The sequence below is a fragment of the Polypterus senegalus genome, chromosome 3 (assembly GCF_016835505.1).
Source record: "Polypterus senegalus isolate Bchr_013 chromosome 3, ASM1683550v1, whole genome shotgun sequence".
Lineage (NCBI taxonomy): Eukaryota > Metazoa > Chordata > Cladistia > Polypteriformes > Polypteridae > Polypterus > Polypterus senegalus.
In genome coordinates, this window is record NC_053156.1 from 101,481,124 (window position 1) to 101,495,408 (window position 14,285).

Consider the following 14,285-nt stretch of genomic DNA (forward strand, 5'->3'; position numbering starts at 1 on the left):
AATGTGGTCTGGCATTATCTTGTTGAAAATGCAGGGTCTTCCCTGAAAGAGATGACGTCTGGATGGGAGCATATGTTGTTCTAGAACCTGAATATATTTTTCTGCATTGATGGTGCCTTTCCAGACATGCAAGCTGCCCATGCCACACGCACTCATGCAACCCCATACCATCAGAGATGCAGGCTTCTGAACTGAGCGCTGATAACAACTTGGGTTGTCCTTGTCCTCTTTGGTCCGGATGACATGGCGTCCCAGATTTCCAAAAGAACTTGAATCGTGACTCGCCTGACCACAGAACAGTCTTCCATTTTGCCACACTCCATTTTAAATGATCCCTGGCCCAGTGACAACGCCTGAGCTTGTGGATCTTGCTTAGAAATGGCTTCTTCTTTGCACTGTAGAGTTTCAGCTGGCAACGGCGGATGGCACGGTGGATTGTGTTCACTGACAATGGTTTCTGGAAGTATTCCTGAGCCCATTCTGTGATTTCCTTTACAGTAGCATTCCTGTTTGTGGTGCAGTGTCGTTTAAGGGCCCGGAGATCACGGGCATCCAGTATGGTTTTACGGCCTTGACCCTTACGCACAGAGATTGTTCCAGATTCTCTGAATCTTCGGATGATGTTATGCACAGTTGATGATGATAGATGCAAAGTCTTTGCAATTTTTCGCTGGGTAACACCTTTCTGATATTGCTCCACTATCTTTCTGCACAACATTGTGGGAATTGGTGATCCTCTACCCATCTTGGCTTCTGAGAGACACTGCCACTCTGAGAAGCTCTTTTATACCCAATCATGTTGCCAATTGACCTAATTAGAGTTAATTGGTCATCCAGCTCTTCGTTATGCTCAAATTTACTTTTTCCAGCCTCTTATTGCTACTTGTCCCAACTTTTTTGGGATTTGTTGACACCGTGAAATTTTGAATCAACATATTTTTCCTTTAAAATGATACATTTACTCGGATTAAACGTTTGATCTGTCATCTACGTTCTATTACAAATAAAATATTGACATTTGCCATCTCCACATCATTGCATTCAGTTTTTATTCACAGTTTGTTTTTTGGAATCCGGTTTGTATATATATATTATCAAAATACCTGCGCTTCGCAGCGGAGTAGTGTGTTAAAGAAATTATGAAAAAGAAAAGGAAACATTTTAAAAATAACGTAACATTTTTGTCAATGTAATAGTTTTGTCACTGTTATGAGTGTTGATATCATCAAGGATTTGATTATCATTATTTCTTTCAATCAGGTTCGTATTTGGAGGATGTGTTGTGTTCAAGTTATATTCTGTGTTTGTCAACTGTTGTAACGATAACAGGTTTCATTCATCGAAGTGTTCACTACCCAAATCGGTACTCGTGAATTTAAGATGTTTAACAGGCATTCCCGGTATTAAGTTGTGGATTTGCCTGCAAATATTTAGCGGTAGCGGGTCTATGAACTTAATTTAACCTTTCCCAGTCCTGCAAAGCCAGTTCACGTGAGCTGCTCAGAGTACATGCATCGAAGCTTCTCAGCTGTGCTTGTGCTATCTCGTGCGATCTCGCAATGTCCACGGCTTTATTTAATGTTAGCTCAGACCTGGCATACCAGCAATTTAAACTCCGTTACAGCAATTGTAACTCTGTTACAAAGTGATCAAAAGTCTCGTTTAAATCCATGCGTCTTCTCATTAAACTTTTATCTCGAGTATATCGTATTCGTCGTGGGCATGACAAACGCCAGCAGCAGCCTGTCTATGAACTTAATTTAAAACTTTAGGTTTACACCGTGTTTTGTTTCCGAAGTAGCTGCACTCATGAATATGCTTGTATGAGTCACTCGCTTCATATTCTTTTGCTGCCTTCTCAATTGTGTAATTCGTTTTTGAACAGGTTTCATTTATTGAAGTGATCACTACCCAAATCGGTACTCGTGATTGTAAGATGTTTAACAGGCATTCCCGGTATTAAGTTGTGCATTTGCCTGCGAATATTTAGCGGCAGCGTGTCCATGAACGTAATTTAAACTTAAGCTTTACACCTTGCTTTCCTATTGATATGTGTACACAGGCTTGTTCAGCATCAGAGGGTTTCCGCAGTAGCTGCACTTATGAATTTGCTAAGCACAGTCCTTCCACCGCAAATATTTACCTTATATGGGCAGGCACTCAATTACGTGGGAGGCGTGATGATGTGGAATGCAACTCCGCCTCACACGGCGACCGAGCTGCAGGCTATGGCCGTATATATATGGATGAATTTTTTACAGTAAGCTGTAAGGAATGAGCCTGCCAAATTTCAGCCTTCCACCTACACAGGAAGTTGGAGAATTAGTGATAAGTCAGTGAGTGAGTGAGTGTGTCAGTCAGTCAATCAGTCAGTCAGTCAGTGAGGGCTTTGCCTTTTATTAGTATAGATACATATATACACTAATTCAGCGTGAGCAGGAACACACAATAAAACTGAATACAAAAAATCAAGTGATGGTGAGATACAAAGAAGGCAGATTCACCAGCTTTTGTGTGTCAGCTTTTATCCCTCCAGTTCAGAGAATGTCCAGTTCCATTGCTTCAAAACACCACTCACATCTACAGTTATTCCCAGTTTCAAATAAAAACTAACAGCGTCAGATCCCTAGGGCAAGTAGTATGTATCGTGATCATGACTGAGAGAATAAAAGTGGGGAAAAAAAAAAGGTAACGTTTACAAGTACTATAAACATATACCGTCTGTTACAGATGCAAAACAAATGTATATGTGTACTGTATAATATTAACAATAAGAGTAGCTAACTACTGAAAACGGCAAATATAGGAGGCAGTCGGGATCGAACCGGGGACTCTTTAATAGCAGGCTGCTCGCTGCTTGTTTTGGTGGGTGGATGGAAAAGCCAGCTGCTTGCTGCTTGTCTTTATCAGCACATTTACAGGACAAAAGACACTGACGGAGAGGTGCGATGGGATTTAAGGTGGGCCGGATCTACTAGTTTTTTTGTAGGCTCTGGAAGTTCTAGTGTTAACAAAACCCAGGTGGCATAAATTTAGATACGGACAACTTCATTTTGCTAGGAGTATTATTTGACTTAAAATTTCTTAAACAGAATAAAGGAATTAGTATTGATAAACTAGGGCACCATTATTATGGTATATGTTTTAGGATCAAAATGACTGTTTATGTTGTTCTGTACGTATGAAAATTATATCTGAGGTAAAGTTAAAGTTTACCATCATGTGTAAACAGCATGATTAAATTCTTACAATTAAATTCTGCCCCCCACTGACTAGTGAGAGCAATTTAATAAGCACAACAGACAAAAAAAATAGTAATGTACACCAAGTTATACTGTACATTACTTGCTCAATTCAGATCAGAACATGCTGCATATTGGCAATTAGTATTTCAATAGGCTATATCATGTTTTTGATTATGTTACAACACAAATGAAGAACCATGTGCTTAGTGTTTGTAATGTATGTTCATAATGTAGTTGTGGTCATCTAATTTCTAATCTGGTCTGGATTTTTATAATGTATAATGATATTGAAAAAACTTACTGCTTCAAAATCCATGCTTTCATTGATGGAATATCTGAATGAAACACAGTTGATGTTGGGACTTTTAAGATCCACCTTGATTTTGTTAACCATTAACTCATATTAAATCTACCATAATTAGATTAATTGAAATATGGTGTACATGTGAGTTATATAGTTCCCCCAGTTTTTAGGTTCACATACCTAATAAGTAGTTGATCTAGCCCCTGCTCACAAAAAAGCTCTAAACTTGTTATAATATCAACTCAACAAGGTGTTGAAAAAGCAGAAAAGGAATGCTGACCTGGGTCAATTCCAGTGTGTATGCAGTTTTTGCAGCTTCACTAATGTTCATTTTCCCCCCACAATCTTCTTAAAAAAAGTTATTAATCAGTTATTTTTTTACATTTCTAAAATATGCTTCACTTTACAATGCAATTCCATGTGACAAATGAATATACAGTATGCCACAATTGCCAATAAATAATTTATACATGAAAAACAGCAGTTATCCTTTAACCTGAATTCACCATCACCTTCCTAGAACCATTGCATGCTATTCACAGGCTTAGATGAAAAACCTGATTGAAAAGAATTCGGACATGAGCGTCAGTAGGCTGTGCGCCCTAGGAATCAAGTTACCCAACCTATTCCATAACATTTCAGTAATTATTTACTGCTCTGATGCTGATCTTTCTGATCATAAAATAGGTCATTACAATATCAACTGATGAGAAGAATTTATAATTAATTGCAGAATCACAGTATTTGAGGGTTCCTCTGGAGTACCTCTTTCTCTTGCATGGTTTGGCTCAAAAACTAATTAGCATATCATCATCTAAATAACAGGCATAAGTTTTGAGTTTGATATTTTTCTGTCCAGCCGTTTTAGCTCTAGACCGTCCTCAGGAAATTGTGACACACACACACAAACACATCCATCATCAAGATATCAAAGTTTTCAGTATCAGAGGATCTTAAAACGTCGAGATCCATCGAAAACTGGAGATCACAATTTTTGACAAATCTAAACCTTTGGCTTCTCTCCCATAGACGATAGGTTATGATGGGGAGGGCGCAGTGCAAAAAAATAAAAAAAAATTTTAAACACTTATAATTCATTAATAAGATATTCTGAATCATTTTAATGATACAATGTATGTCATGTAGAAATGATCCTTGCCACTGCAGTGCCTCTATCAGCTTGCACTATCTATTGATACTCGGAAGGATGGATTCATGGATTTGTAGAGCTTCACTACATTCAAGTCCTCCCATCAGTTTAAACTGATAGGAGCCAGGATTAATTGAGTTTTTACATCCCTCCAATGCATTTCTTCATTAGCGCAGTGCAACCACATTATCCTCCTCTTTCTCTCTCTGTGACAGGAGTGGAAGAACTTTGCGTAACAGTGTCTGCCTTCATCAAATGCCTATTTTAGATCACCAGAACATCTTTTCCTGAATGTTTTCTGGGTGTTAGTCAATTCACAATACAATAATGGCACTTTTGTGTGTGAAACCTCCACCTGGACTGTTGTCCAAGATGAACTTGCACAACTAATACGATGTATTGAAAGTTACTTATAGTTATCCTTCATGTTTCTCCCCTCTGAACTCTTTGTACAGTGTGTGTACATGTTTGAAATAGCACTATACATACAATATGGGATTTTCACTGATTGAGCAAACAATTAATTGGAATGGGCCTAATAAATTGATCACTTTGTGCACAATAATCTTACTATAATAATAATAATAATAATAATAATAATAATAATAATAATAATAATAATAATACATTTTATTTATATAGTGCCTTTTCCATGCTCAAGGCACTTTCCAGAGTCTTTGAAAAAACAGCAGGGAATATGTAACATTGGATACAAATGTTTTCCTGAATAGAACAATGAAACAGATAAAGCATTAAGTAGAATAAAGGACAATAAACCAGAATAAAATACTAAATTCAATACTAAAAGCAAAACCTAACAAAGTCAAAGTGAACTTTATTGTCATTTCAACCATATACTGTACAAGTATACAGATAGACGAAATTGCGAAGCTCAGGGTCCACAGTGTAACAACATGAAGTGCAAATAAATTAAAAATAGAATTAAAATTGCAATTTAAAATTAAAACCAACAAGACAAGACATTATGCAAAGACAAGACAAAGAAGTAGCAGCAATATTGACGTGTAGTAAGAAATATAAACAGTGACGCAATGTATCAATATAACAGTCACACAAATTATCCTGAGCACCTGGACAGAGGTAAACTGAAAGAAAGGGCAGAATGTTAAGTTAAAAGCCTTCCTAAATAGATGAGTTTTAAGTTGTTTTTTAAAAGAATGAATGGAGTCAGTTGATCTAATTAATTTTGGGATGTCATTCCAAAGTCTGGGTGCTATGGAGCTGAAGGCCCTGTCAACCTTATAGTGCAGGTTAGTGTGAGGCACAACAAGAATATAAGAATCAGAAGACCTTAGTAGGCGAACAGGATTTAGAAGGTCAATGATGTAGTACGGTGAAGGCCATTTAAAGCTTTGTAGGTTATTAATAGAATTTTATATTCAATCCTGTAAGACACAGGGAGCCAGTGAAGGCGAAGCAGGATTGGTGTGATGTGCTCACTGTTGCTGGTTCAAGTAAGGACTCTTACAGCAGAGTTTTGAATCAACTGGAGCTATGAAATAAAATTAGAAGGGGCACCTGCAATAATTACAACCTTACAATAATCGATGCGGGATGTGATAAAAGCATGGACAAGTTTCTCAGCATTAGAAAAGGAGAGGAATGAGCGAACACGGGATATGTAACAGAGGTGAAGGTAAAAAAGTTTCTTAATGTGGTTTATGTGGGCCGGAATAAGAAAGAGAGTAATCAAAAATGACACCAAGAATCCTTGCATCAGAAGAAGATCTGATGAGATCACCGTCAAAAGTGACCGAAAAGGAGGTAATTTTCTTAAGTAGCGCTTTAGTGCCAATTTGCAGGAGTTCAGTTTTGTTGTAATTTAGTTTTAAAGAGTTCTGCTCCATCCAGGTTTTAATTTCACTGAGGCAAGTTGTGAGCTGAAAAAACTCTGATGAAGTTGCACTTTTGACATTGAAATAGAGTTGAGTGTCATCTGCATAAAGATGATAACCCAGTCCATAGCTATGAATAATATGGCCAAGGGGAAGCATATAAATACAGATGAGAAGGCGGCCAAGGACAGAGCCCTCAGGAACTCCTTGTGTGACTGGCGGTGAGCTGGATCTGCTGTTGCCAAGACTAACAAACTCTTGCCTATCAGTCAGATAGGACTTGAACCACTGGAGGGCAGTGCCAGATATACCCAGCATGGTCTCCATTCTGGACAGTAGAACGTCATGTCTGACAGTGTCAAATGCTGCACTGAGGTCTAAAAGAATTAAACTATCTACAATAATCCACTTGCTTCAGTTTAACAATGCAATCTCAGTTTGCTGAATATCATCACAGAAACAGTGCAATACTCTTTAAAATCTGATGTTATACTTTAATAGACTGGCACCTTGTTCAGGGCCAACACCCACAGTCTTAGATTAGATAAAGTCAGTCAGTCATTGTCCAACCTGCTACGTCCTAACACAGGGTCTGCTGGAGCCAATCCCAGCCAACACAGGGCAAAAGGCAGGAACAACTCCCTGGGCAGGGCGCCAGCCTACTGCAGGACACACACACACAAACACACCCACATGCCAAGCACACACTAGGGACAATTTAGGATCACCAATGCACCTAACCTGCATGTCTTTGGACTTTGGGAGGAAACCGGAGCACCCAGAAGAAACCCATGCAGACAAGTGGAGAACATGCAGACTCAGGTCTCCTTACTGTGAAGCAGCAGCCACCACTGCGCCACCGTGCTGCCCATTAGTTTAAGTAGGTTTCAGAATACTACTTTATGTTATATGTGACAGTATAACCCTGGACCCAGAATACCTTAGAGTCGCCAGGTTTTTTACTCCAGCTAGTTGATGAAATAGATGCCACTCCTGTGTAATCTGGTGACTTGCTCTAGCCCACTGCCTGCTTTCTCAAAATGAATAATAATGTGATGTTTACTTCCTGTCTTGAAAGACACTTTCTTCATATTTTAATCTTTTTTGCTTTACTTTAATTCATTTTCTTGTGAACAATTTTAAGTTATTTTCTGATTATTTTTATTAACAAGGAGGCAATTAATCACGTCACAAATAAAAATGGAAACTACAAATAATATGAAAGTGCACACCATTTTCACTGTTGTGTATGTCTGTCACTATGTAGCTGCTATTATTCAGAGTAAAAAGAATTACATTTTCTAAAAAGTTGAACAATCGGAGGTTTTTCACATCTATTATTGCCGATTCCCCCAGAAAAAGCAAAATATAGGCTGTAAGAAATTTTGTACATAGCAAAATAACTGCAAGTAAAATAAGAACAGAAGACTTAAGTAAAGTTCTTGTCACCTTAAACTATTTTTCCAGTGATTTCATTTGCAGATTTCATTTACAATTTTTTTTTTACTTTTTTTTATTTTATTAAAATCAAAAAACATCAATGCAGGTCAAGTTTAACAAAACTGGTTTGAAACAAATAGACCCCCACACATGAGAAAGAAAGCTTGGTCAGCAGAGTGGCACTTTAGTAATTGTAAAAATATGTAAATAAATAAATAAAAATAGATAGAATAGAAGAAATGCTGAAATACTTATTCAAAAATGTTATTTATCAGATCCTGACAGGTTTTGAAAAGGTTTTGTACAGATCCTCTAAGTGAGAATTAGATTTTTTTCCAATTTTAGATAATATATAACATCAGTTACCTACTAACTTAAAAGAGGCGAGTTAGGATTCTTCCAGTTGAGCAAGATAAGTCTACATGCTAATAATGATGTAAATTCTTCAATTACAGTTTGTTTGTCCTTCTCCACTCTAAGCCCATCTGGAAGGACACCAAACACAGCTTTTAATGGATTAGGAGGGATTGTGACATCCATGCTGTCTGAAAGGCAATTAAAAATTTTTGTCCAAAATGATGTTAATTTGGTGCACATCCAAAACATTTGGACCAGTAAGGCTAGAACTTGATTGCATTGTTCGCAGGTTGGATCTTGCCTGGGAAACATTTTGGACAATTTTAAACGAGACAGATGTGCTCGATATATAATTTTAAGTCGAATAATTGTATGATTTGCGCATATGGAGCTCGAGTGAATTCTGTGCATTGCTACCTTCCATTCCTTTTCCGAGATATTGAGTGAGAGATCCTTTTCCCACTGTACTCTGTACGACTTTAAAATGTTTATATACTACAGAAATGCCGTTTGAGTCCTCAAAACTGATCAAAATTTCTTCCAGTATAGAGGTAGGTGGGAGGTGAGGAAAATTGGGTAGGTTTTGTTCAACAAAAAAGAAAGAAATGTGTTGCTGGAAAGTTAAAGTTGGAGTGTAATTGTTCATAGGATATGAAGACGTTGTCTATGTACAGATCTCTAAGCGATTTAATCCCAAATGTTTTCCAGACGTTAAAAACTGCGTATGTTTGAGAAAGTGGAAAAAGGTGGTTCTTGTGCAGAGGTGCCACAGATAAAAGCTTCTCCGTCTTAAAATACTTCCTATATTGGTTCCATATTCTAAATGAATGAAGCACTATTGGGTTGTTAATATATTGGCGATGACTTGTACTTATTGGGGGACAAAGCAAGGAATATAAATAAGTATTGCAGGATTTTATTTCGATTGCGGACCAAACCTTTGTCTGCTCACCTATTTTTGTCAATGTCCAGGTTTTTAAAGCTTGTATATTCCTCGCCCAGTAATAAAATGGAAAATTACAATATCTTAGCGAGTAGGAAGCAGTCTTGGTGTGTCATATAGTGAGACATACACAGTGACTCATGCTACTGACCATCAGGAAAAAGGGCAAGTTCACAATACTCTGGAATTTGAAACTGTGATGCAAAACTGTCATACCCTATGATTTCTGGTCATGTAATCTGACATCCTCAGGCAATGAGATTAGCAACTTCAGTTGACAGCTTTGAATTGCCCTTCGACTAGAAGCTGTGTAATGTGAAATCAGCTTAAGCTACATGTTTTATTAACCAAAAAAAGGTTCTAGTTACAAAATTGTTTTGAATAAATAAGGCTGCAACTGCTATGGCACAGCCTAATATGACCAAACCTAATTTACAGTGGTTCTGATATAAGGAAAGAAAACAGACAGGCACTAATGTCGAAAGAAAACAGACAGGCACTAATGTCCTAGTACACAATCCAAAAATCAATTAAACAGTCAAACAAAATGCTTTTATAAACAATTAAGTGTGCAGAGTACGAGTCCATAGTGCTTATGCTTCTGTTGTATAAGGTACTATATACCAAGATCACTGTCCAGTTTGGTCTCTGAAATACGAGACAGAAATAAAGGCGCTAGAAAAAACACAGAAGTTACATTTGAAGATTAAAATAATGTAATATTTTCACAAGCACCTCTAAACACAGTGCTTTCAGAAAGTATTCAGACCCCTTCATTTTTTCCACATTTTGTTATTTTTGTAGCCTTATGCTAAAATTACATTAACTTTTTCCTGTTATCAAATAACATTCAATACCCTAGGAACGACAAACTTAAAACAGGATATTTCACATTTTTGGAAATTAATTAAAAATATTGAAATATCACAGTGACACAAAAATTCAGACCCTTTGTTATGACACTTGAAATGTGGCTCACTTACATCCCATTCTATTGATTATCACTGAGAGGTTTCTACACTTTATTTGGAGTCCACCTGTGGTCAATTCAAATGTGTGGACATGATTAGGAAAGGCACACACCTGTCTCTATAAGATCCGTCAGTTGACAATAAGTATTAGAGCAAAAACCCAGCCATGAGATCAAAGACACTTCCTGCAGACGTTAGACACAGGATTATTTTGGGAGACACTGGGGAAGGCAAAAAGCCTTCCCAAGCGCACATCCTCCATTATTCGTAAAATGAAATAAAACTGGAACAATGATGACTCTTCCTAGAGCTAGCTGCCTAGCTAGACTGACCAATCAGGGGAGAAGGACCTTGATAAGAGTGGGGACTCAGAACCTGTTGGTCACTATGACTGAGATCCATAGACTCTGCAAGGCAATGGTAGAAATACCCAGAAGGACGACCACCACTGTAACACTTCACTAATCTGACTTTTATAGAAGAGTGCCCAGTTGACACACTTGGGCCTGCTTACAGTTTGCAAAAAGAATGCCTATAAGAAACAAGATTCTGTGGTCCAATGATCCCAAGACTGTTGGACCTCATTCTAAGCATCATGTCTGGATTAAACCAGGCACAGTGTCATCTGTGCCATACCATTCCATTAAGTGTACCGTTGGCAGCATCATGCTGTGTTTTTTTTTCTCTAGAGGCATGGACTGTGAGGTCATTAAGGTATGAGGGAAATCTGAATGGATCAAAGAACAGAGATATCCTTAATCAAAAGCCTGCTTCAGGACACTCTGGACCTCAGATTGGGCCAAAGGTTCCCCTTCCAACAGAACAATGACCCTAAACACAAAGCAAAGAGAACACAGGACTATCTTAGGGTCAACTTCTTAGGGTCAACTCTATGAATGTTAAACATCTCTGAAGACACGAGAAAATAGTTGTCCACTGATGAACTCCATCCAGCCTGACAGAGCTTGAGAGGATCTGAAGAGATGAATGGCAGAAAATAACCAAATCTATGCGCATAGTTTCATGCATCATAACCAAGAAGACTCCAGGTTATAACCTCTACCAAAGGGGCTACCGAGTACTGAGTAAAGGGTCCAAATACTGTATATCGATGTGTGATATATCAGTGTTCTATTAAAAATAAAAAATAAAAAGAAATTGGCACAAATTTCTAAATTTCTGTTTCAGATTTGTCATTCTGAGGTATTAAGTATGTTTGAATGGGGAAAAAATAAATACAAATGATTTTAGTACACGGCTGCAACATAACAAAATAAAGAAGTGAAGGGGTCTAAATATTTTCTGACGGCACTGTACATAGAATAAGTAGTTTGTATCATGATTGAAAGTAGCACCATGGGAGTTTTTAAGTCTTTACTCAATATTGGTTTGAGCACACCATGAGAAGTAAAAGGTTGGGGTTAGAATGCAAATACAGTGTTCGTCTTTGCTTCTTTACACTCCAATGACCCTGGTCAATATCCCTTCAGTTTGTGTACACACTCGCCATGTTAACATAGATTTTTACTGGCTTCCTCCTACATCCCCAGAAGTGGTTATGATAAGTAACTTCAACAAATCAATGATTGTGGGCGTGCTGGGACTCAAAAAAGTGCAACGTGAAAGGAATGCATGGATACTTGTACTGGAACTACTGTAATGAGTTGTTGAGCTGAATGGCCTGCTCTGGTGTAACATTTTTTAAATGTTCTTATTTTTATAGCTTTATAAGAAATAAATTCAAAACAGCATCAATATGATTCACCCCAAAGGATAAAGATGAGTGTGAGGGACTGATAAGATGCAGGTTTAATCTCAAATCTCATTTACCCAAATTTCTCTTATAAGGGTGTGTATCTGCAGTTACCTACAAAGCACTGGAGGACTGCAAGCAAAAAAGCTGGCATAAAAACAAAAAATAATGATTTTAATATAGTGTCTTTTTGGTGAATGAACACTGGTTTAACAAATATTTAGACTCTTCCCTTTTAAAGGAGATGATGTTTACATTAACATATGATGGTACAGGTCTCTCTAGTTCGTCTGGATGACACAGTGAGGCGTCGGGTGACTTCTGAGCCTGCAGCTGTGCCGTCCTTTTCCCATCTTGCTTTTAGCCAAAAAGAACACACAGCCTGTGTAGTCGAAATGTTCATCACATACTGCAATGCAACTTCTTTCTAGTCAAAAGTAAGCAAAGGAGCAGTCTTTCCTTCTGCTGATACTTATTAACAATAATAAATAAAAATGCAATCCGCATGAGAAAACTGCTTCTAAACTATTTAGATAGTTTTCTCGGCTGAAGAAAGAACGACATTATTTAATAACTGTATATTTTAACTTTGCAAAAAATATAACGAAACAGAAGAGAAAAAAAAAGAAAACACACCCCTTCCCAGACCAGCCCCGGTAAATAAGATTGTTCACTCTACAATACGATAAATGCACCGATCAAACTAGCAAAATGCTGTTTGCCTGTCGGTATTCTACCAAGTCTCAGTAAATTGGAGAAGCTTGGTAGCCACATCACAACCAGTAACAACTGCATACCAATTACGAGGTCTCTTACTACAAAAATCAAAGAATCTTCATTTTATGATCAAGAAGAAGCAATATGCTACAAATCTCTCATATATCTACGAGAAAACTAATAAAACCGCCTGTTGGTTACAATTTCATAAACAAATCTACGAACCTGACGTAAGACACCAGTCTATAAGATTCACTCTTCGTTAAGCCGGCTGCCTCAAATTAGCTTTCTGCTTCCATTCACTTTTTTACTTCTTACAATAATCTATCATCGGATTGTTAAAAAGTAACTGAATAAAAGACAAAAAGTAATCGGTCTCAGTACACTTACCCTGTTGCTCGACATAAAGATCCTGTAGAGTTCCTCTTTAGCCTTTCTACTTTCCAAAAAAAAAAACTTGGACAAGTTCTACTCCCACTGCATCAATCTGCTTCTCAGCATTTTTCTCCGTCGTCTCATCCCAGGTTTTTTACTCCTTAAAAAAAATAAAACAACCCAGCGCAGATCTCATACGTCCGTGTATCCTCCAGGTGCGCTGTGATTGGTTCATACCTACGTCAAACAAGGTCAGTTGGCCCAACCTTTTTTCGCCTACTGCATCCTCGGCCACAATAAGCATTGCATTCCGATGATTCACGTGACCAGTGAGGTGGCTTGTCTTTGCACAGCTGTGCCAGAGCCAGCGTTTACTAAAATGACTTGTCTGCTAACATAAATGCCAAGGTTTTGTTTTTCTGTTTAAAATCGTTATATGCCTTTAGCTCCTTTTTAATTTATGAACTTAAACTAAACCGACTAGTCTTATATTCTTCTCTGAAGTATTCGATCAATGTTGTAATTTATTATATCCAAAATACGACCGTGTGTAAGGATGTTTAGCGGGCAGCGAGAGTTCAAGTAACAATCAGCTGCGACGGTCTATAAAATGGTCAACAACGTGCTTTAAATAAGCGAGCTTTAGAATAAAAATGACAAAAATGCAGAAGCCACGAATAACATGTTGTATTAATCAGTAAAATGTTTTAAACTGAAGAATCTCTTTGCACATTTTATTCTCAAACATGCAGCAAAAACTTGCATTAGGCCTTGTAGGTTACAATTTATATAAATTCAAACAGAGATAGACAGGTATTTTTGCAACTCCTTTAATACAGTGACTCTGTGTGTCATGGCCTGCTATGCTGGTATTTACAACCTGCTTGGACAGACCTGTTTAGACATTTTGAAAGCGGCTTCAGGCTCATTCCCCCCTCTCCAGTTGAAGTTAATCCTTTCTGCTTTCAATTAATCCTTCAACTAGACAGTTTTACTCTGAATGGTTACTTTTTCTCTGCAGATTTTGAATTTAAGTGTGGTGTGTTACAGCAGTGCTAATAATCAGGAAAAAACACAAGTGCTTCAAAATTGTAATGTAAGCCATTACAAAATCACTTTAAAATAATGAAACTATTATAAAATAATCACAAATTACTCAGATAATTTGTAACTG

At 37.5% G+C, this 14,285-nt stretch overlaps 1 protein-coding gene across 1 annotated transcript in view; it reads right to left on the reverse strand.

The window, feature by feature from the left end:
- Window positions 1-13,322, reverse strand: part of arhgef10 (Rho guanine nucleotide exchange factor (GEF) 10) — a 222,789-nt gene extending 209,467 nt beyond the window's left edge. The window contains exon 1 of the mRNA XM_039747694.1: window positions 13,127-13,322. The gene's annotated coding sequence lies outside the window, so the exon portion shown is untranslated. The remainder of the gene's footprint in view (window positions 1-13,126) is intronic.
- Window positions 13,323-14,285: the final 963 nt, after the last annotated feature.